The sequence below is a fragment of the Otolemur garnettii genome, unplaced genomic scaffold (genome assembly GCF_000181295.1).
Source record: "Otolemur garnettii isolate 467f Iridium unplaced genomic scaffold, OtoGar3 scaffold00006, whole genome shotgun sequence".
Taxonomy (NCBI): Eukaryota; Metazoa; Chordata; class Mammalia; order Primates; family Galagidae; genus Otolemur; species Otolemur garnettii.
The window spans coordinates 33,463,196-33,487,421 of NW_003852401.1; the positions used below are offsets into that span (position 1 = coordinate 33,463,196).

Consider the following 24,226-nt stretch of genomic DNA (forward strand, 5'->3'; position numbering starts at 1 on the left):
AGGAAGAAGTAGAAGTCAAGGATGATTCTTGGGTGTCTGCCTGAAGAACTGGTTACATAAGGAAGACTCAGAGAGTAACAGATTTCAGAGGGCAGTGGGGGCGTGAGGACTGATGTGGGTTAAGGGCAAAATCAACCCACGTATTTTCCACATGTTAAGTTTAAGAGATGTGGAATACATGAGTCGAGATGTTAGGTAGGGCAGGGCTGGCCTCCAAGTGTTCAGTGATCAGTGTATAGCTGGTATAGATGATATTTAATGATATGAGAAGAATGTATTTACCATTATGGTGCTTACGAGCCCCCAATCTTTAGAGGTGATGTCAAGAAGGGTAAGCAAAGGGATTGTGTGTGGAGGAGACTGACAGGAGGGTGCAGGATGAGTGTAGAGTCAGTGAAACCAAGGAGGGAAAATGTTTAATGATAGTAAAGAGAATGGAAAATTGTGTGAAAATCCGCTGAAAGAAATAGTAAGATTAAGCCAGAGAGCAGTCACTGGCTGTGGCAACATCCGGGTCACTGGGGAGCTAACATTTAAAAAGTATCCGTCCTGGCCAGAAACAATGGCTCACACCTGTAATCCTAGTACTCTGGGAGCCCAAGGTGGGTGGATTGCTTGAGCTCATGAGTTGAGAGTAGCCTGAGCAAGAGTGAGATCCCATCTGTACTAAAAATAGAAAAACTAGCTGAGTGTTGTGGCGGGTGCCTGTAGTCCTAGCTACTTGGGAGGCTGAGGCAAAATGAGCCCAAGAGTTTGAGATTGATGTAAGCTGTGATGCCAGGGCACTCTAGCCTGGGTGACAGAGGGAGAATCTGTCTCAACAAAACAAAACAAAACACCAAAACAAATAAAAAAAAAAGAATTACCCTTCTGGTAATGATAAAACACTTTCTATGTAAGAATGACATATATGGAATGGCAATTTTCAGTCTTGGCTTGGGAAGAGCTATTCCCCAGCGTAACGGTGTGAATAATCTGTCAGCAGCCTAATACAGGCTCTTACCTAGTCCTGCCACTCCTAAGACAGGATTTTGTAGATACTGCATAAATGTTACTAAGCTCAAGCTTCCTAACAGACTTACCTACTTTTCTTCTGCTTTAAGATACTTGTGCATCGACTTTTCTGTGCTTCCGAATCAATAGCTGTCCCATCTGTTGGTGTACAATCCCTGTGTATCTCCATTTGCATTTGTGTGGCACCTTGCATTTCTTGCCTTGACATTCTAGGTAATTCTGTTGGTTCTTCTAGTAATTACTCTACAGCTGCACAGACTACAATTGCTAGCAAGAGGTGCTATTCTCCAAAATTCTGTTGGATGGATCTGTTGAACCTCAAGCCTGTTCCCCACTTGGGAAGGAATGGTTAATAGATTATATACTGACACGGTTTTGCATACATAGAATGTAAAAAAAGTCAGAAAAACAGGAAGTGAATTTTATTTGGACATTATGTAATCCCAGGGTCAGAGGACACTTGGCCATCGTGTGAACAACAATGACCAGCAGGTGCAGGCATCTATCTGCAACATCTCCACAAACACACCAGTCATCCAGACCTGCTACTACTAATGTCTACTCTTCCGGGATGGGGACGGGCTACTTTTTAAGGGAACTTATCCCATATTTAATCAGCTCTAAGAGAAAGAAAATCTTTGTTTATATTGTACCAAGACTTCCCTACATTAACCCAAGGTTTGTTTATTTTGCATTGGGATTAAATCTGCTCTTGCAATATGGCAGCTCTTTTTATTTATTTACTTACTTATTTGTTTGTTTTTGAGACATAGTCTCCCTTTGTTGCCCTTGGTAAAGTGTCCTGGTGACATAGCTCACAGAAATCTCAAGTTCTTGGGCTCAAGCGATTCTCTTGCCACAGCGTCCCAAGTAGCTGGAACTACAAGTGCCTGCCACAATGCCCAGCAGTTATTAGAGAGGGGGTCTTGCACTGGCTTAGGCTGGTCTTGAACCCATAAGCTCAGGCAAGCTACCAGCCTCGGCCTCCCAGAGTGCTGGGATTACAGGTGTGAGCAACTGTGCCTGGCCTGTTTATTTATTTTTGAGATTTTAAAGTCTCACTCTGTTGCCCTGGTTAGAGTGCTGTGGCATCAACCTAGCTCACCACAACCTCAAACTCAGGCTCAAGCAATCCTCCTACCTCAGCCTCCTGGTATCTGGAACTATAGACACCCACCACCATGCTCGGCTGATTACTGGAACTATAGGTGCCCACCACCTCAGCTGGCTAAGTTTTCTTACTTTTAGTAGAGACAGAGTCTTGTTCTTGCTCAGGCTGGTCTCAAACTCCTAAGCTTATGGGATCCTCCTGTCTTGGCCTCTTATTCGCCTCCCATTAAGATTATAGGCATGAGCCACTGCACTCAACCTATAAGAGCCCTTTAGATATTTGAAGATAATTCTTGTTGTCAGCCTAACTTTTCTCCTTTCAAAATTGGGACTGGAAAATCACAGTAAGTTGTACCTCCTCTCTCAAGTCTGGACATGTATCCTCCCCCTCTCTCAGGGGAGTGCTGGGAAGGGCCTCGGAAGAGAGGAAAGGGTTTAACCTCGTGTTTGAGGATACTGTGCCTGCTAGCCATTGCAAGAGACAGTGCAGACACTGTCTGTATAGTGTCTACATTATGTAGACAATGCTGCATAATGTGCTTCTTGAGAATTTATAAAATGTTTTGAAAAAGCTAGAATAGCAAAACTAGAATTCATGTAGCTCTAGAAAACTATCATTAACACCTATATTGGCTATTATTAAAGAAGATTGGAAAAACATTCCTTAAATAAATGTAAAGTTAATAAAAATGATAACATTTCTAACAGAATATCAAAATAAATACATAATTTATATTCCTATGCTGATTTTAGGAAACTAAAGCTTATGTCTTATGTTCTATGTACTGTCTGGTAATAACCCCAGTGACTGTAATAGCTCAAATAATGTGGCAGCTTCTGTAGCTCAGTGCGTAGGGTGCCGGCCACATACATCGAGGCTGGCAGGTTTGAACCCAGCTTGGGCCAACTAAAACAACAATGACAACTGCAACAACAACAAAAAAGTAGCTGAGCATTGTGGCAGGTGCCTGTAGTCCCAGCTACTGGGGAGGCTGAGGCAAGAGACTGGTTTAAGCCCAAGAATTTGAGGTTGCTGTGAGCTGTGATGCCACAGCACTCTACCCAGGGCGACAGCTTGAGACTATTTCAAAAAAGAAAATAGCTCAAAGAATGTCATGGTCACTATGTGAAACACTTTACATGTGTGGTAGATTTAAGATAGCCATGAATTCTTTACTACTCCTAGTGAGAGGAAGGGTTTAATTCTGCTCTCTGAATTTATGCTGGCCTTTGTGACATGCTTTATTAGTAGAATGCAGTGGAAGTGACACTCTACGACTGAGAAGTCTTCTGGCCTTGTTGCTCAGGTCTCTGGGAAGCCAGCGGTCAGAATGTCAGGGAACTTTAGTAACCCTGGAGGAAGATGCACTGGAGAGGAGCAAAGGGCTCTGTCCAGCAGCCCTGGGTGGTTCCCAACTGATAGTCAGCACTAACTTGCCAGTCTCCGGAGTGAACCATCTTGGGCAGGAGTTCTCCAGCCTCAGTGGAATCACCTTAGCTGATGCTTGGTAAAGCCTTAGCCAAACCCTTACCAAATTCCTGATCCAGCAAAATAAAATTGCTATTTAAAGCCACTAGGCTATGGGGTTATTTGTTATGTAGAAACAGATAACTAGACTACATGCCTTAACTTATTCGATTCTCACAATAGCCCAATAAGGGAGGCACTGTTAATTTAGCCACTTTACTGATGATGAAATTGACCAATGGGTGTTAAGAAATTTGCCCAAGATCCTATAACTAACAAGCCAGGAAGATGTGAATTGAATCAAGGTCTGTGTAACTCCAGAGCCCCACTTTGAACTTTTGAGCTAAATTAATCCCAGTGTTAATTAATCCCATTTTGAGTTAATGTAATCCCACTGTTTGAATTGCTATTAAATGAAAAAGTAAATGTGTTACTTGAGTGTGTTGACACTTTAGTTTTTCAGATGCCAGATTGCTTTTTTTAGAGCTTAATATTATGGTGGTTTGTAAACAAATAAGAAACTTTGGAGTTACCCAGAAAGTAAGCATAGTCACACCTCAATGATACAGTGCTCACTCATCCACATCAGCTCTATCAGTCATGTCTGAGATCCCTGAGGTAAGCGCCAAGAGGTTCTGAGTAGTGAGAAATAAAACAGAAACCACAACTTGCAAAACCATACCCTAACTTGCAAAACAGATAAACTGTACCAAACCACGACACGCAAGACAAACTATCCAACCTCTCACTCTTTGAATGCTGCTCATTCAGACCCTCATGTTTAAGATAAGACCACAAACTCATCTAAATAGTAGCTGTGCTAAAAACTTGCATTTTTTTCTTTTCTTTTTTGTCTTTTGTCTTTTTAATTTTTAGAACTTGCATTTTTTAGAGACAAGACCGTAGATTGTTCCAAAAACTCACGTAGTTTACAAATTCTGACTCATTACTGCCCAGACTGTCCTCGTTATCTTCTGCCCTAAATCTATCCTATGACGTATCTCAGTCAGCCCCTCAAACTTGATAAGTACACTTCTCTAACTGCCCTAGTCTGAGATGTGACACAGTTTTAAGGGTTCGTGCTCCCTTTGTTGTAGGAAGTGCATACATCTTTTGACTACAGGTGTGTCTTGGTGACCTCTGGTGGGTGAAGTTTAATTGCAGAATGAAATATAAGCCCAGCTCAGGTGACATAAAAATTGAAAATCAGACATCGTATCCTGAGGAATATACAGAAATATACTTCCTCATGGTTCTGGAAGCTGTGAGTCCAAGATCAAGGTGCTGGTGGGGGTGGTGCTTCCGAGGCCTCTGTCCTTGGCCTGCAGATGGCTGTCTTCTCATTGTGTCCTTACAGGGTATTTTCTCTGTGTTTGGGCATCCCTTGTATCTTTTGTTGTATATCCAACTTTTTATTTTTTTGAGACAGTCTTGCTTGGTCACCCCCAGTAGAGTGCTGTAGCATCATGGCTCACAGCAACCTCAAACACTTGGGCTTAAGCAATTCTCTTTTCTCACCCTCCCAAATAGCTGGGACCACAGGTGCCTTCCACAATGTCTGGCTATTTTTTTTGTTGTTGTCGTACTTGTCACTGTTGTTTAGCAGGCCTGCGTTGGGTTTGAACCTGCCAGCCCTGGCATATATGGCCGGTGCCCTAACTACTAAGCTATGTGTGCCAAGCCAAGACTAAAATTTTAACTGAAAGAAACTTTTCTTGAGGTTCTGGGGAAAGTATCTCAGGAGTTGAGCTCTCCATATGACATTCACCCCATTCCCTTCCTGTCATGACCTTTGTTTCCCTAAGCACCTTCTTTTCTTGTAAATATTAACACAATTCTTAGAAAACCCTACACTATCCGTAGGTCTCCTGCCTGAAACCAATCCTCTGTACACGTGTCCCATACCTTTCACCAAATTTGCACTTTCAGCCTGAGGATGCCACCTTTGCCATTGTTCAACTCTTTACAGATTTATTTTCACGTTTACGTTTCTTTTATTATTTCCCAGGGATTGCTCAGTGAGCTATTGTGAAGAAACTGCTATTTTTCAAAATAGAGAATAGGTGTAAAGATTAACAGTGTTGACAAACGAATTTCAGAGAGTTAAAGTTTTCATGTCAGCATGCATGATTCATGAAATCACACCCACAGGTTTGGATTTGAGTTATAGTTTTGTATTTCATTCATTTTCAAAAATTATAAAGCTTATTGAATTATCCTTCTGGACAAGAAACATATTGCTCTCTGGAAAGTCTGCATTCTAATCTGATAAATATTCCATTCGCATATTATTCTAGCATTTCTGAAATAATATAAAGAAACATTGAACTTTTGAAGGACGGGGTTTATATTTTGGGGGACTCATAGAGACATTTACAATGTTTGACACACGTAACTTGCTCAGAAGGTGATTCCATCAGTCAGCAAGAAAAAAGAGGGAGAGTGTTATTTTTCACCTTCAGTTTCCACGTCGGCCACTAGAGGACACTGGTTGCAGGGATTAAAAAAAAAGAATTATTAAAAAGTATCTGTAGCATTTAATTGCTATCTGTAGTACTAATTTTAAAGTCAGATTGGATCTAATTTTATATATGATATGAATTTTGATATCCCACCCAAGAAAGGCAGACTTGTGTTTTGAGTTCTATGAGTTTTCTGCTAAAATAGGAACACGATTTCCAGCCTGAATGAGATTGTAAGAGGGAGAGTTAAAAAGTCATGGAAACACTCTTTCCCAAGGACCTGGAAAAAGAGAAGAAGATTAGGTAATGGAAAACAAGCAGAAACACACCACAGTCAAGGGGATTAAAGGAAGAGAAGGGAGCAAACCAGACTGTGAAGGGGAGAAAACGAAGAGAAAATGGACAGTTTTTATGAAATAAAAGAATTAAAGGAGGTATCTGTTTTTTTTTTTTTCTGAGACAGAGTCTTGCTCTGTTGCCCAGGCTAGAGTGCTGTGGTGTCAGTCTAGCTCGCAGCAGTCTCAAAGTCCTTGGCTCAAGCCATCCTCTGGCCTTAGCCTCCTGAGTAGCCAGCACTACAGCTGCCCACTAACCCATCCTGCTAAGTTTTCTATTTTTTAGTAGAAAATGGAATGGGGAAGCCTTTGGAGGGAGCAGGTTCTGCCAGTCTCCTGATTTCAGACTTCCAGTCTCCAGAACTGTGAGAAAATAAATTTCCGTTGTTTGAAGCCATCTTGTTTCTGGAAATTTCTTAAGAAAGCCTAGGAAACTAATATAAATGTGTATTAAACTCACTTGGAGGAATTGTTAAAACAGAGATTGCTGGTCCCCCACTCCCATAGTATCTGATTTGGTATTTCAAATTTGGGGTTGAATTTGCATTTCTATTTATTTTCATTTCATTTCATTTCATTTTTTGAGACAGAGTCTCACTTTGTTGCCCTTGGTGGACTGCCATGGAATCACAGCTGGCAGTGACCTCAAACTCTTGGGCTTACGTGATTCTCTTGCCTCAGCCTCCCAAGTAGCTGGCATACAGGTGTCTGCCACATGCCCATCTTTTTTTTAGAGACGAGGGCTCGCTCTGGCTCAGGCTGGTCTTGAACCTCTGAGCTCAGGCAATCTATCTACTTTGGCCTCCCAAAGTGCTAGGATTACAGTTATGAGCCACCTTGCCCGGCTGAATTTGCATTTCTAGCAAGTTCCAGGTTATGTTGGTGCTGCTGGCCTGGGAACCACACTTTGAGAATCACTATTGCAGACCTTTGGTTTTCAAAACTTTACATTAGAATAATTTGGAACCTCTTAAAAAAATCTAGAGATTTTAGCTTGGTACCCTGGCCTGGTGTTTTGGTGAGTACCTGTAGTTCCAGCTACTCAGGAGCCTGAGACAAGAGGATTGCTTGAACCCAGGAGTTTGAGGCTGCAAAGAGCTAAGCTGGCACTATTATATTCATGCCTGGGCCACAGAGCAAGAACTTGTCTCAAAAAAAATACCACAAAAATCAATAACAACAAAAAAAAAAATGAAAAAAGAAATTTCTGAAAATTTGAAAAAAAAATGGTGTACAGAGAATTTCTAAAAAAACGACTCCTTAACTGTCTTTCCCAACCAACTCCCTCTACAAGACTCTTCTTTTTCATTCATGAGTACAGAGAATCTTTATTATATTTTAGTCAATGTGCAAACCATAGAGACTTTCAAGTATGGTTGTCTACTGCTTATATAAACTTGGTTTTATTGTGTAGTTTGCAATGTGAAAATTTGGTAAGGTGGGTTGTGATGAAACATTTCTTTCTTTTTTTTCCTTTTTGTACCACCAGATCTGCTGGAGGGATGAGACATTTTGTAACTTTCCCATTAAAATTAATAAAAAAATTTAATTTACTAGACTGGGCACCATGGCTCACACCTATAATCCTAGCACTCTGGGAGGCCGAGGCAGGTGGATTGCCTGAGCTCACAGGTTTGAGATCAGCCTGAGCCAGAGCGAGACCTTGTCTCTAAAAATAGCTGGGGGCGGCACCTGTGGCTCAGCGGGTAGGGCCCTGGCCCCAAATACTGAGGGTGGCGGGTTCAAACCCAGCCCCTGGATGAACTGCAACAAAAAAAATAGCCAGGTGTTGTGGCAGGTGCCTGTAGTCCCAGCTACTCGGGAGGCTCAGGCAAAAGAATTGCCTAAGCCCAGAATTTGGAGGCTGCTGTGAGCAGTGTGACATCACGGCACTCTACTGAGGGTGATAAAGTGAGACTCTGTCTCTACAGAAAAAAAAAAGCCGGGCATTGTGGTGAGTACCTATAGTCCCAGCTACTTGGAAGGCTGAGGCAAGAGGATAGCTTGAGCCCAAGAGTTTGAGGTTGCTGTGAGCTATGACACCATAAATCTCTATCAAGGGCAACAAAGTGAGACGTTATCTCAAAAAAAAATTAATTTACTGTTTTTTCTCATGTAGCAAGGTTTTTCAGAATAGAATAATGCTGTCAAGCATAGGATAAGTGAACTATTAAGTTAAATAAAGCACCTTGCAACCTACAGGTAGGAAAATAGGCATAACTGATATGTATACATACATGTATAAGAAGATAAGGAATTGAAAAGGTAAGTACCAAGATTGTCACCAGTGGTTGTGTTATTAGATGATAGGTGATTTAAATTAAATCAGATTAAAATTATATCTGATTGCTTTTCCCTTTTCCTTCCTTCCTTCTTTTTTTCTACTTTCTTTCTCTCTTTTATGTGCTTAAGTGGCAAGATGATATTTTGAGATATAAACTACAATTCCCCCCCATAGGGTTTTGACCTCTGTGTCAGTCTAAGGTAATAGAAATTCACCTTTATACTATAAAAACAGGTTGACATGAAGTAGACTGCAGGTAAGAGAAAGGTCAGCTTTTAACTTTTGTGTTTTTGGAATTAAGACCTGGTAAAGACACACACTTTAACTACTAACTGGTAAAGACACACATTTCAACTACATAAGCAGTTAGAGTCGGTTCTCCTGCATAGAAGACCTGATAATATCTGCCTGGACTTGGGAAGAGCAGATCATTACAGGGAAATGGATGGGTTACATGGTCTTGGATGGGTTAAAGGCTGGGATAGGGAGGGGAAAGAGAGTGATAGAATCCTCCAATCATTTGGGGATTTTAAAGTGTTACCAGATGAAGAGGGTCTGGCCATCTGTCATTGTCAGCCAACATGCAGAGATGGGGACAGGTTCAGTAAACTTTGTCAGAAGGCCAGGATTCTGAAGAATAATGAGAGTTGCCTCTCCAAGACTGTTAGGATCTTCCCTTTCCAACATTATAGTTTTATACATTGAAGTTCAAAGTGAAGACCATTACCTTAAACAATCATCAGCAGACCCCATGACCCATAGTAAACAATAATGAGTATAACTCGTGACCCCAAACAACTTTTCAATTCAAAAGTTAATCTCCTAAGTCAATCCACCTAAACTACTCAACATAGGCATCTTTAGGGTGGGAGCTAAATTTACTCAACAGTAGGAATGGGAGACAGGGGGTGAAGGTCAGGCAGGACCTAAACAGACCAGACCAGCTGTGTCAGGTCAGCCCTCGCCTGACAGACCCCATCCTGTTCTCACTATATGTGCTTTCAGGAGCAGGAAAGGACTTTTTGCAAAGGAATTAAAACTCACAGGCCTACGGGGACATCTCACAGACATACCGGTTAGGATCTTGCCAGCGATTGATTTAGGGCTCTTCATATTTGGATGACCATCAAGGGCAAAGAAAGTAGAAGGGCAGGGAGAAGGACAGAGTTAGCACCTCCCAGACTCCCAGGTACAATCCAGAGACTTCTATCTCAACAGTAGACCAGTAAAGTTCTGGGTCAATATGGGTCGTTTGATTATAATAATGCATAGCATATTATTATCCCCAAATCACAATACTGACAACCTACATTTACATTACACAGAGGCAAATTCTCGGAATTTGCTTGTGTCAGAATATGTTGAGAGTTGCTCTCAAGCCACTTTACAAATAAACCAAAGTAACAGTTTGGAAAGCTTAGAGATTCATGAAGCTTCATTTCTATTAAAACCTAATCTGAACAAAATATACCAATCTAGTTGCATATGAGGTCGAAATGTGGCTTCATTTCTAACCTGCCAAATAGCCTAATTTAAACAAATAGCATTGCACAAATAAAGTATCTCTTTATGCCTTCTAGTAATGAATTCCGTCTCACTATTTACATCTATTTAAAAAAAATTACAGCTCAATAGTAAAGGAAATAAGCAAGCTTACCTTGACCTCATTTCTCCTGCTGTTTTACTCCCATTTCTCTCTGAGTTTATTCCGTCAGTTCAGCCCTTTACTCTGCACCTGGCGCTTCCCTTCCCGCTCCACTGAACGGCCCCTTTTCCAAGTTGCCAGCGTCCCCTGCACAGCTGAACCAACATATCCCTTCTCTGTTTGTACCTGACTTAATTTCCCGTTAACAGCTAACACCATTGTTCATGTGCTCATTCTTTTTTTGTTTTCTTTTTTTTGAGACAGTCTTACTCTGTAGTGTCATGGCCGCAGCCTAGCTCACAGCAACCTCAAATTCCTGGGTTTTTGTTTTGCGTTTAAATCTGCTCTTTCTATATGAGAGCTTCTTTATTTATTTTTGAGAAAGATTCTCAACTCTGTTGCCCCAGAGGCATAGCTCACAGTAATGTCAAACTCCTGGTGAAGGATTCATGGAGGAAGGCAAAGTGGAACCACATGTCCAGAGATCAGACAGACAGAGAGGAGGCCGGGAAGGGGAGGGGTCCCACCTCTCTGGGGAACTAGTAGGGTGAGAACCCCGCCTCCCCACCACACACCATGGAGGATGTTAGTTTATGAGGAATCCACTGTTGTGATCCAGCTACCTCCCTTTAGGCCCCACCTCTCACCACCACCACACTGGGGGTTACTTTCAACAGAAAGTTTGGAGGGGAAAAACATCCTAACTAGAGCACCTACCACCCACCTTGTACTCACAGCTGTAGACTTAAAACAATCTAGTTTCTGGCCAGGTCTGATGGCTCACACCTATAATCCCAGCACTCTGGGAGGCCAAGGTGGGAAGATTCCTTGAGCTCAGAAGTTTGAGGGCAGCCTGAGCAAAAGCAAAATCCTGGCTCTACTGAAAAAAGAAAAAGAGATCAGCCGGGCACTATGGTGGGCACCTGTAGATGCAGTGACTTAGGAGCCTGAGGCAGGAGGATTGCTTGATCCCAAAAGTTTGAGGTTGCTGTGAGCCAGGTGATACCCCTGCAGCCTAGCCTGGGCAACAGAGTGAGACCCGATCTCAAAAGAAAAAAGAAAAAAATTCAATTTCCCTTAGAGACTAAAACCCCCCCCCCACCACAGGCCTTTAATAACTTACTGTTCTTTCTACTGGAGCAGCAGTTGTTTTCTACTTTTCCTTTGTCCTTTTTCCCTTCTTTCCTCCTCCCCAGCAACTCTAGGGTCTGGCTAAGGTTCCCTCATCTCTCCGGTCACAGCATCAACACCACTTCCTCTGGAAAGCTTTTCCTACCCTCTAAGGCTGGGCCAGTGTCTTCCGCTGTGGGCGGCTTTATTTACCTGTCATTCATGCCTGTGTTCCCAGGGTCTAGCACAGAGCCTGGCACACAGGGAACTTTTACCAGTCACCTTGTTCACAATGAATGAATACATCTTACCTACCCCTAAAGCCAGTTAATCAGGCAGTGAAGCCATTGTGTTCTCAGAACAGTCTTCTCCACTGCTGAGGAAGGAATAAACCACACCTACATGGCAGCCATGTGCTGTCTTAGAGGGGGTGGTGGGCAATGCCGTAAAGCAGGCAGAGCTCCCTGGGCTGGGAGGTAACGGCCGCAGATGCAGGCAGGTCAGGCCAGGCACTGTGTAGGAGGGATTTGGTCTTCTTGTCCCCTCATGAGCGCTTCCTGTCTCCACGTGAATGAACAGCTGCAGACCTGAGTGATATTGATAAACCTGAGTCATACGCATACATTAGGAAGAAAATGAGAGTGCTAGCTTTGGTGGCACATGTACCCAAACTGGAACAATGTAGAGATGATACGGAGGAGATTAGCATGGCCCTGCGCAAGGATGACATGCGAATTCGTGAGTGTGAAAATAAAGAAAGAAAGAAAAAAAAAAAGGAGAAATCTATTTCTTATTCTCAAACTAAACTGTTGTTGTAAAACAAGTGATATGAATCCTGATTATTTGTTGATTTTAGGGAAGGAAAGATTTCGTAGTTGTCACGGACTAAATACTGCTCCTTCCTGAGCCTTGATTCAAAACATCGAGGCTTTTCCAAGGACTTTCCTATTAGCAACAGCGTACATGGAGACACCAGCACCTTCTGCACAGCAGGACCCGGAAAGCCCACATCCCAGCCCCACCAATGGTGCCCGTGCCACGGCACCTGACCATCTTACTCTGTTGTCCCAGCCACCCCTGTGTGGCTCAGTGAGGCCAGCACTGCTGCCTCCACCATCACTATGTGGGTTGGCTGAGCAGCCCCCTGGGACTGCCCTCCCCTGTTCCAGAACCTTTCACCTGTCTTTTGTGGCTTAGATGTGGGAATAGCTTGGGTGAGATATCCCTGTTAACCAGCTGAACTATCAGCAGCCAGAGGCAAAGGATTCCAGTGGGGAGGAGGGTTTGATGTCCTGGCATTCTTCTGCTCAAGAACAGTGTTTCCTTCCAGTAGGAAATACTGAAGGGAGGGTCCCTTGGGCTGACATGCAGAGTGCTCAGTGGTATGTTCCAGTCTGCCTCCCTCCCCCGTGTCCCTCTGCTTTTTTACGTGTGCCCTGGGTTACAGACAAATGGGAACGTTGCTGTGTGCCTGTGCACACACACCTGCACGCCCCGCTGGCTCCCAGCTCCCTCCTGTGTGTGGACTGTCTGAACTGCCCTCCCTCTTCCTCCCCCCAGTCCTACCTGTTAACCTTTGTCCCTCCTTCCAGGCTTAGCTGCTGTGCCACCGCCTCCTATGCAGGGATTCCTCCAATCAGATGGCCATCTTTCACTCACATTTAGTCCTTCTCTTATGGCACTGATTCTTCTAGACTTATATATATTATATATTATATATACTTTTTTGAGACAGAGTCTCACTATGCCACCCTTGGTAGAGTGCTGTGGTTTCAAGCTCACAGCAACCTCCAACTTTTGGGCTTAACCATTTCTCTTGCCTCAGCCTCCCAGGTAGCTGGGACTACAGGTGTCTGCCATCAATTATCATCTGCATACTTCCATTTAAAAATACTATTCATTTCTCTAAACTGATGATCCCAGACGGAGATAGGTTTTGCATTTCCTTTTTGTCCCCTTTAGATATTAGCCCATGACAATGGAGTTGTTTGGTCAGTGAAAAAAAGAAAAGAAAGAAGGAGGAGGAGAAGAAGAAGAATCAAAAATAGATACTAGCCTAGGGTTTTTCACATAACAAATATATAATCCTTTTTGGGTGGGATTCGGAATTATTTTTCTGTGATATGTAAATGTGTTGAACTAACGTGAGAAAAGGATGCCAGTTTCTGCATTTCTCTAAGGCGTAGATTCCTCCTCTGTTGAAATGCCAGTGATAGTGGAACATGCCTCAGAAGTTTGTTGTGTGGATTAAGTGAGACCGTATATTACCGAGCACAAAGTCTGGTGTGCGGTGACGGTCAGTGCATGGCAGTTACTATTACCTTGCTTCACAGAAAGATCTTTCTAATAGAGTTAAGTAGGGATCTGCCACACGGATCTTCCTTCTTTGACTGGGACTATTTGATTCTTCTTTCATTCAAATGACATTTATGGATGTTTATTATGTGCTAGGTCTGTGTTAGGGGCTAAAAATCCTATGGTTAGAAGAAATCCTATGGTTAGAAATACCAGGTAAGCGTCCTGCATTCACAGAGCTCAGAGTCTAGAGTAGAGTTGGGTATTTACCCAGCAATTATGCAAGGAGGTATACAGGATTCTGCAAGAGCCTGGTTCACCAAGCCTAGACACAGTGAGAAAAGGGCAGGAAGATGCCCCTAAAGCAGCGGTTCTCAACTTGTGGGTGGCGACCCACAGGAACTGTATTAAAGGCCCACAGCATTAGGAAGGTTGAGAACCATTGCCCTAAAGTGTTCAAATGCAGCTGGCCAACCACCTGGAGAAAGTCGTCTCAGGGCTGGGACTAGGGTGAAGCAGGCACTTGCCTCAGGCACAAAATTTGAGGGGACACAAACAGATTCTGTAATCAAGATAAATCGTGTGTGTGTGTGTGTGTGTGTTTGTGTGTGTGTGTGTATTTGGAGACAGCCTTAATCTGCCACCTGAGCTAGAGTGCCTTGGCCTCAGCTCACAGCAACTTCAAACTCCTGGGTTTGAATGGTTCTCCTACCTCAGCCTGGGACTACAGGCACCTGACACAACTCTGGGCTAATTTTTCTATTTTTAGTAGAGATGGGGTCTTATGCTTGCTCAGGCTGGTCTTGAACTCCTGAGCTCAAGTCATCCCCCCACCTTGGTCTCCTAGGATGCTAGGCTTACAGGTGTGAGCCACCGAACCCAGCCAAGATAAAAAATATTTTAATGCAATATTTTAAAAAATCAAAATTAATAGAAAAAGTCCATGATGAACAAAATATTACAATTTTGAATAAAGATAGGATCAGCAACAATGCTGTGTTGAGTCATACTGGAGCCTTAGGCAAAAGGAAAAAATTGATTACTTATTCTTAGTTTTCTTTTCTTACTGACTGCAAAAGTCCAGCTATTTAATAACAAACTGATTCTTAGCTTTACTCCTGGATTTGACTAAATAAGAATAACTATAGAAGTCCTTTCTACCCACAGATTCTGGAAGATTATGTACATTCATATGGGAACTTCTAATTCTGACCAGCAGAGGGCAGTGATACATAAGTAAACAGTTGGAAGATTTGCCATCATATTTGTCAATTACCATTTCCATCATCATCATCAAATTTGGGGGCAGAATACCTTAAAGGTTAAAAGTTTTTGCAATAGAAATAGGGTGTCCTGTGGGAACTTTAGACGACTCTGATGTTGGAGGACCAGCAAACTCTTACAAGCTGCCTTAACGACAAGCTTTCTTTTTAGCAGATATATTAATATTTTTGCTGATTTGATTTGAAATGTAGCCAAATCTAGGAATTACAAGCTATGAAGCCATGCGGTAATGAGCATTCTGTAATCTTTTTCTTTCTGGCCAATTTTTGGAAGCAGAAATCAGTAAGTGGCTGATTTTTCTCTTCCTTCTTGCCCTTCCTTCTTTCAATATTAAAATCTGAGACTTGAGAGGGGAAAGTGGAAAGGGAGACCCATTCATTTGCAAGATGAGGAAGCTGATGCAGGAGAAGTTGGCTTATTTATTTGTTAATTCACCTGTTCTTTCATTCATTATCTCATTTACTCAAGGATTTCACAGGCATTTATTGTCCATCCATGACAAGTACTGTGGTGACACAAATGGACACAGAGACTGACATAAATCACAGTGTTCATTTTTCAGGAACAAGTACTCCAGAGAACAGTGGTAGAAATAGATATTTATGGTACTTAGGCTAAGTTTGTATGCAGAGATACATGCTAAGCATTCTGGGAATTCGGTTAAACAGCAGCTAACAAGTCTTCATCTGTTTTCTGTTAAGAATATTTGGGGAATCTAAGATATGAGGCAGGCATCCTCCAACTACAGCCTGCGGGCCACATGCAGCCCGCCAAGGACATTTATCTGGCCTGCTGGGTGTTTTTGCCACTGCTGCCTGTCCTGCTTAGCAGCTGACTCATCCCGGGGCCCGCAGTCTGGCCCTCCAACGGTCTGAGGGACAGTGAACTGGCCCACTGTTTAAAAAGTTTGAGGACCCCTGATGAGGTTTAGTATTTTGCTTTTAGTTGACTATGACTTTGGCACAAAGAACACCTCTAGCTGACCTTCATGTATTTTACACGTTCTAGTCCAGTGGCAACATCTATTACGTGATGGCCATCTGAGAACCAGCACAGAAACACCAGTCTCCAGAGAAATCATCCAGGCTCTCAGTTTTCAAACTGTGCCCTGGGGAACTCTAGGGCCATGTTTCTCCCCTGTGGTGTGTATCACCTGCATCAGATACTTTGGCGTACACTTGTTAAAAATTCCCATTTCCTTCCGGTTCAGTTTCAGGTGATCCTTATGCATACGGAAGGGCCCAGGGACTCTCCCCCCTTGCCTCTGCTGGCTCATAGATACTCTTCAGCCACGGTACCTCTGCTTCTAATGTGGAAGTTTTATGAGGTGAGAGTTTTTTGTCTGTTGTGTTTAGTGCTGTACCTCTTGTACTTGAAAAATGGTACACAATGAATACTTGTTGACTAAAGATATTATATAAATTTTATTTCTAACTAAGAGTTTTTTTTTTTTTTCTGAGACACAGTCTCACATTGTCACCCTGGGTAGAGTGCTGTGGCATCACAGCTTACAGCAACCTCAAACTCTTGGGCTTAAGCTAGCCTCTTGCCTCAGCCCCCCAAATAGCTGGGACTATAGGCACCCACCACAACGCCTGGCTATTTTTTTAGAAACAAGTTCTCACTCTGGCTCAGGCTGGTCTTGAACTCATAGCTCAGGGCAATCCACCCACCTCGGCCTCCCAGAGTGCTAGGATTACAGGCGTGAGCCACTGTGCCCTGCCTAAGAATTTGTTTTGATAAAGTTTCTTACACATAAACACAAGTGCCTAGAACATGGTTTTGGAATATCCTCTCTCCTTGAGGAACAAAAGCAAGTATAATTGAAACCTTCAGATTTCTGAGCCTCTAAATAATCACATTGGATATAGAACCTAATTAACTATAATACATTTCTGAGTTCTCACTGTGATTGAATAATCTGTTAAGTGTGTCATCTTTGCATTTACTCCAGTAGAGAGTGTAATTTACCAAATGTGACGTTTCAGTTACAGGTGAGCTTGATTTCTTGTCCAGCTGTCTTGACTTGGGGATCAAAGCTCTTAGTGCTGTAAGGTGTGACTTTATTGATTCAAGTTAAGACATAGCAGTAACGTGACTTGCTATGGGTGTTTACATTGACAGCGATAGAGCTAAAACTGGGCATTTCCACTTGGATCTTATGCTCAGTTCAATGGCCTTTCCAATTTTTATCAAGGGAGAGTCCTTGTTTTTGTGACCCATGTGTTCAGTTCTACAACTGGAAGTTAGCCCTGTATACACTTGTTCCCTTATCTGTTCTCCATGAAAAAGTACAATTGAGCATCTCTGTTTACAAAGGTTCTTATTCAGCTCTATATAATTGGATAGCCTTTATCTATTTATGGGAAGAATATATTTGTTATTTTATAATGGGATTGTCACATGCTGTGTGTGTGTGTGTGCATTGCTAAAAATGTCCTTGGATAGAAAAGGGGGTGACTCCTTATTCCTGGTTTGATCTTCTCAATGTAGAGATCAACTTTTTTTCTCTCCAATTTATAGGCATAAACTCTCTTGTATGATATGGGGCCTGAAATTAAGAAGGGAATAGTAAAAAGGGAAGTAGTAATGTGGAGTAACAACGACCCACTTAGAGATTACCTCTGACGTTTGGAGATGTTCCTCCAAAGCAGATGCTGAGACAAGAATTTGAGGGCAAGCAGTTTCTTTGGGAGGTGATCCCAGGAGGCAGTGTGAAGGTGCAGGGAAACAGCCAGGGAAGGGATCCTCCCATTGGAGATGGGGTGGAATGAGTCTCTGAACATCTCCCTGATGATGAGGAATTTGAGGTTGTCCACCAACTCTCACCACTCATTAGTGAAGGGTTGTCCCTGGAGTACTCATTCCTGGTACTTCTGGTTGTGCCTTTCTTCATGTGGGGAGAGGATGCTGCAGGAAGCCTTGATAGTCAGTGGGAACTGTACAGAGGACCTCTGGATAGGTGGCGGGGTGGGGTGGGAGGGGGTTAGGCATGGCTTTGAGTTGATATACCTATATATGATGGTTAATTTTATGTGACAACTACAGAGTTCCCAGACAGCTGGTCAAACATTATTCTGGGTATTTCTGGGTGAGATTAACATTTAAATGACCTTTAAATAGGTGGATTTAAGTAGAGCAGGTCACCCTCCATTATTTGGATAGGCTTCACCCAATCAGCTCAAAGCCCGAGTAAAACAGAAAGATTGACTTACTCCGAGACCTTCCTTTGAGTAAAAGAGAATTATCCAGACCACTGATGTCTTCAGACTTCATCTACAGCATCGGCACTTCCAGCCTGATGACCTTTGAGCTAGAGACTCAGCTCTCCCTGGGTCTCTCGCCCCACTGGCCCAATCTGCAAATTTTGGATTTACCAGCCTCCAAGATGATGTGAGCTGATTCATTTCAAATCTTTCTCTCTCTCTCCCTCTTTGGCTAATGCAGTATACATGTGCTTGATCTCTTCTGGTTAGGGAGAAGAGCAATAACTACTTTATGACAAAGAAGGCAGCGTGTGTTGGTTTTACATGTTTTATTTTAAATACGAAACAGACTGACATTTTGATAATTTTTCTGAAAGTTGTAAACCATTTTAATTAACTAGGTTTTAAAGGCTAACAAAAAGTACAGACTCAGATCACTTTAAACTTTAAAAACCAAGTACCACCCCTCATGGACAGAAGCATTTTCATTGCAGGAGCATTTTATTCTGCACGAGAGGGGCTCGTAATGGTACAGATCTCTATTTTGTTTTTACTGTCCTTGTTCTTTTTGGAATCCTGTATATGTAGGTTGCAACTTGGTTTTTTTTGCATGGGTTTTAGCTCACAGTTTATTCTGTCATTGAAACTCATTACTGTTGAAGGCGTTTTTGGTCCTTACCTGTTTATTGCTACCCGGAATATATACGTGTGTGATTAAAATGAATATATTTCCTAGATGGCACTAGGTGCCCCCTGTCAACTCTGTTTCTTTGAGTTCCTACATCCCTGAAAACAACTCGTAAGAATAACTTCAGATGCAGGTTGTGGACATAAATGTATTCTTGTTTGCATAGTTTAAAATTTCCCTATTGCATAGACTGCAGTGTTTTGCTACATGTCAATATTCTGTTGAAGTCCCTTGAAAGGGCTAAGCCTGATAAGAAGTATTAAATCTTTCCTTATTTTCTACGCTAAAAACTAATTTTCAGAGCAGCAATTTGTATGAAGCAAATAATCAGATTATTTCCTTTATCGCTAAGTGTTTCCCAGATGAAACAGCCTATATAATAGTATATTCTCTAGCTTGAGTTGGATGTACATCAAAACTATTAGCTTACTTTAAAAGCTCCACTAGGAAGATTAGAACTAGAGTCAGGATGAAATTTACTCTTTGAAGATGAATTCCAATGAAGTAAAGCCAAATATGTGGGGAGAAGCATCTTTTGAGAAAAGATTTATTGTTTATATTTTACATTCTTGGATTTCTGGGAGACAATTAAAAGCAGAGAATTAGTGATGGAATACATTATTAATTAGGAGATGAAATTGGGATGAGAATGTTTGCTCTTATCTGACCCTGTTTTGTTTCTGTCATCTTCCCTTTTATTAGAATAACAATTTCTGCCTCTATTAATTAAAACTATGGGATATAAGTGACAGGAACCCGGGTTTGAAGTAGCCCAGTTATGGGAAAGGTGAAGCTGGAGAGAGGGGTAAGTGGAACCAGAGACTTGAAACTATCCAGATTCTCAGGCCTTCCCTTCAGCTTCTCTCTGGGTATCAGCTTCAGGCTTCTTAGCATAGACTGGCTTTCTCCATATGGCAGAAGATGTGATCATTGATAGTTCCCAAGATTTCCATCTTCAGATTTATTCACTGGTGAGAGTTTGACTTAGTGTGCATAGACTCAAGCTCTTAGGAAACACACACAACTGTCCACGGATTGAGTAAAGTATTGCTTTAGTGTGGGGCCAGTCAGCCTTGGCCAGGGAGGGAGCCTTGATTACTGAGTACCTACTGCTTTGCCTGACCATGGAACTCTTTCAGAATAAGCCTTATTTAGCCAGGCGTTGTTCTGGGCACCTATAGTCCCAGCTACTCGGGAGGCGGAGGCAAGAGAATCGCCTAAGCCCAAGAGCTGGAGGTTGCTGTGAGCTGTGATGCCATGACACTCTACCAAGGGCAACAAAGTGAGATTCTGTCTCTAAAATAAAAAAAAACCTTATTCCTTTTTTCCAGATTAGACATAAAAAGGCTAAATCACCCCAAAGTCAGACTGCTGAGACATGATGGACCTTGGATTTGAACCCAAAGCCATTTGTGTTCTTTCCTCTGTCCCATGCTGCTTCACTAAAAGTTTTTGTCTTTATTTATTTATTTATTTTTATAACATGACGTTTATAACACACGTTCATCAGCCATTTGCCTTTTCCCCCCGTTTGGTCTCCTTGGCTTTTATCACATTCATTCTTATCCCCCAGCATTGGAATGAAATTCATCTAAAAGTTTGTTTTTAACTTCTGCAAGTAGTAAAAGTATTAAACTTAGATGCATTACTTATGATGATTAATTAGTCAACCCCAGCCTCAGTAACCAGCGATATCTTAAAGTTGTGCTTTTAATGTGAGGGTCTCATGTACCCAGTGCTTTTCCTTAAGTAGTTCATTGTGCCCGATGATGCTGAACTTCACCTGAATTCTGAAAAACCAGTGGTTTTATGTGCTAGGAAACAGCTTGCCCCAAAGAACCACCCTTCCCCATGTGGCTTAGGTAAGATTCCCTGGCCACTCTTGACTCTTTCTCATGATTCAATAAACTCAAGGATGAGTCCTTGATTTACACATGATGAGGCCAAACCAGACCCTCCAATTTTCTCTGTTTTGTCTTAAGAATGATTAGCTGGGGCTGGGCACCCGTAGCTCAGTGGTTAGGGTGCAGCTCAGTGGTTAGGGCACTGGCCACATGCTCCAGGGCTAGAAGGTTAGATCCCAGCCCGGGCCTGCTAAACAACAACAAAAAAATAGCCCATCCATGTGGCAGCCTCCTGTAGGCCCAGCTACTAAGGAGGCTGAGGCAAGAGAATTACTTGAGCCCAAGAGTTTGAGATTGCTGTGAGCTATGATGCCATGGCACTCTATCCAGGGTGACAAAGTGAAACTCTATCTCAATTAAAAAAAAAACAAAAAACAATTACTTGCTGGGCCTGGTGTGATGGCTCATGCCTATAATCCCAACACCCTGGGAGGCTGATAGGAGAGGATGACTTGAGCTTAGGAGTTGGAGTCCAGCCTAAGCAAAATTGAGACCCTGTTTCTACTGAAAATAGAAAAATTAGCTTGGAGCTGGGTGCCTCTAGTGCCAGCTACTTGGGAGGCTAAGGCAGAAGAATTGCTTGAACCCAGGAGTTTGTGGTTGCTGTGAGTTAGGCTGATGCCCTGGCTCTCTAGCCTGGGTGACAGACTAAGACTGTGTCTCAGGAAAAGAAAAAAAAAGAAAGAATGATTAGCTGAACTGTTTGTCCTCTTGAAACTCGTTAGACACTAGATATAAACATTTCCTTTTAAGCTGATTGACTGAGACTTCTCCTGATTGCAAAATCAATCCTGACTGTAAACAACCTCACTTGAAACTTGTCTACAACCACTTGTAAAAGTATAAGACAAAGCCGTCTTGCTGGGACACTCTCATTTTTGAATTTGTGGTGCTTCCCCATTGTCATAGCCTGAATAAAATTAATTTCCTTACTAGTTCAATTCTGTTTTTGAAGAGCCAAATCAGGCCTAATAGATAAATTTCCACCTCTACTGGCCCGCAGGTGTATGCATGTGTGTGTACACATGTACACTTGTGTATGAGTCAGTATACTAAAGGAATATTGGAAGTTATACTAAAGATGAGTAAGCACACCTCACATTTTACATGTACAACAGAAACTTCCTGCACTCATTGTATATTGGTGCTACCACCATAGACTCAGAAACACACTGTAGCTTCTTAGTAAAAAGAAATCTCGCCAGCTGTTACTGCCATTTAATGTTCATGCTGAGGCTGGCATGGTGGGTCCCCTCTCATCCTAGCTCTAATCCTAGCACTCTGAGAGGCCAAGGCGGGTGGATTGCTCAGGGGTTCAGAGCAGCCTGCAGAAGAGTGAAATCTCATCTCAACTAAAAAGAGAAAAACTAGCTGGACATGGGGCTGGGTCATAGTCCCAGCTACTTGGAGGCTGAGGCAAGAGGATCACTTGAGCCCAAGAATTTGGAGTTTCTTTGAGCTTTGACCCCATGGCACTCTACCTGTGGTGACACAGTGAGACTCTGTCTCAAACAAAACAAAACAACACAACACAAAAGATTCATGCTGAGAACACAGCTGATTTTATGTCCAGGTTCATTTATATATTTTTTGGAGGTTTTATGTAATTAATGTGCTCCGTGACTTGCTCCCAATCACCTGTTATAGTTGGAACCTGTTTATAACCAGAGAACCCATAGGTCAAATCTCCCGTAAGTGCAAATTCAAAGCAGTAGTTGTCTTGCTGTCTTACAAAAAAGTGTAACTGATTGCAAGCAAATCATAAACGCAGTTTCTCAAAGACCATCAAGAGGAAGAAGCTGAAAACCTATTCTTTTTTCTCCATCTATCTCTGAATTGCCCTAAAGCTTTTCAGTTGATGACTGTTTTCTCCCTCCACCTCCAGATAATACGTATACAAGTAATATGTAAATGTATGTAGTGTTCTTCCTCTCCCATCCTCTAAAGCAAATTCTGTCTTTGCTTTCTTAATTTCTGGGCTTTTGGAATATAGAATCAAGATGAGTAAGAATCAGAAAAAAACAGGATAGGACTGCAGTTTACTCATGGAAGTAAAAGAGGGTGGTGAATAAAGGAAAGTGGATGTGTTTGTGTATGTAAATAAACAGCAGGAAATCACGACTTCTGTGTGACTCAGCTTTAACATAATAGTGAATTCCCAGGAACTCTCTGACATAGATGAATGGTTTCCAACTGTTTTTTTAAGAAAGCAGCAAAACAATTTTTTTTTTTTTTTATTAAAAAGAAATCTTAAGGTTTGGCACCCATAGCACAGTGGTTACAGTGTCAGCCACATACACCAAAGCTGGTTTGTTCGAACCTGGCCCAGGCCAGCTAAACAACAATGACAACTGCAACAAAAAATGCCTGGGTGCTGTGGTGGGTGCCTGTAGTCTCAGCTACTTGGGAGGCTGAGTTAAGAGAATTGTGTAAGCCCAGGTGTTGGAGGTTGCTGTGAGCTGTGACGCCACAGCACTGTACCGAGGGTGACATAGTGAGACTCTGTCTCAAAAAAAAAAAAAAAAAAAAAAAAAAAATCTTAAGTGAAAATATAATAAACAAAATGAAACTGAAGTTTGGACAAGGAGCCTTATTCTCTGTGTACTCTGCCTCTCCCCAAGAGGAGACAGTTTGAAGACCAGTTAGAAATCCAACTTAATGAGAATATATGTTATTAATTTTTAAAATTAAGAAACAAACTGTCATTGATTTTTTTCTTATTATAAAAGCAATGCATGTTTATTTGGGAAAAATTAAAAATATAAATAATTACAGAATATCTCCAAATTTCAGCCCCGTAAGATAAAACTTGGTAATAATATTGTTAGTATTTTCCTAACACTCACTGAGTTTTAAATATGCCGGTGTTTCAATTTGATAATGCCTTGTATTTTTGTGTCTGGTTCATAGAACGAGTCACACGTTGCCATACAAAAGAGATTGTATGTATGACGCGTCCTAAGCACATTTAACTATGATCTCCAGGGTATTGAAAAATTGACTTCCTTTTGAGATTTTATTTTTCCTTAGAGTTGCCCGTTAGCAGCCACATCAAAGGTAATGATCTTTCTCCTCATTCCTTCCACCTGAGTAAATTCTCTGGCTCCATTGGATTTGGTTCATAAATAGCCAAGCCGATGAACGATCCAAATGGCCTAATTAAATTGTGCTGCCCTCCGCTTCCCCTGTCAGAAAGGGGACTTGCTGTCCACTCTGGACTCTCCAACTCAGGGGGTACAGTAACAGCAGGAACAAAATGGCACTGTGAGACCTGGAGAGGTCTCCACAATCTCATAAGGTGCCATCACTCTGAACGAATTAAAAGGAATGAATTTATTTATTTATCTCGACCTATGGATTCTGTTTGGTCAATATATTAAGTAAGCCCAGGACACTAATAAAACTGGGCTGAAATGGGGTT

General features: G+C 42.0%; 1 pseudogene; it reads left to right on the forward strand.

The window, feature by feature from the left end:
• Positions 1-12,069: 12,069 nt before the first annotated feature.
• On the forward strand, positions 12,070-12,186 carry LOC111722991 (annotated as a pseudogene).
• The last annotated feature ends 12,040 nt before the right edge of the window (positions 12,187-24,226 follow it).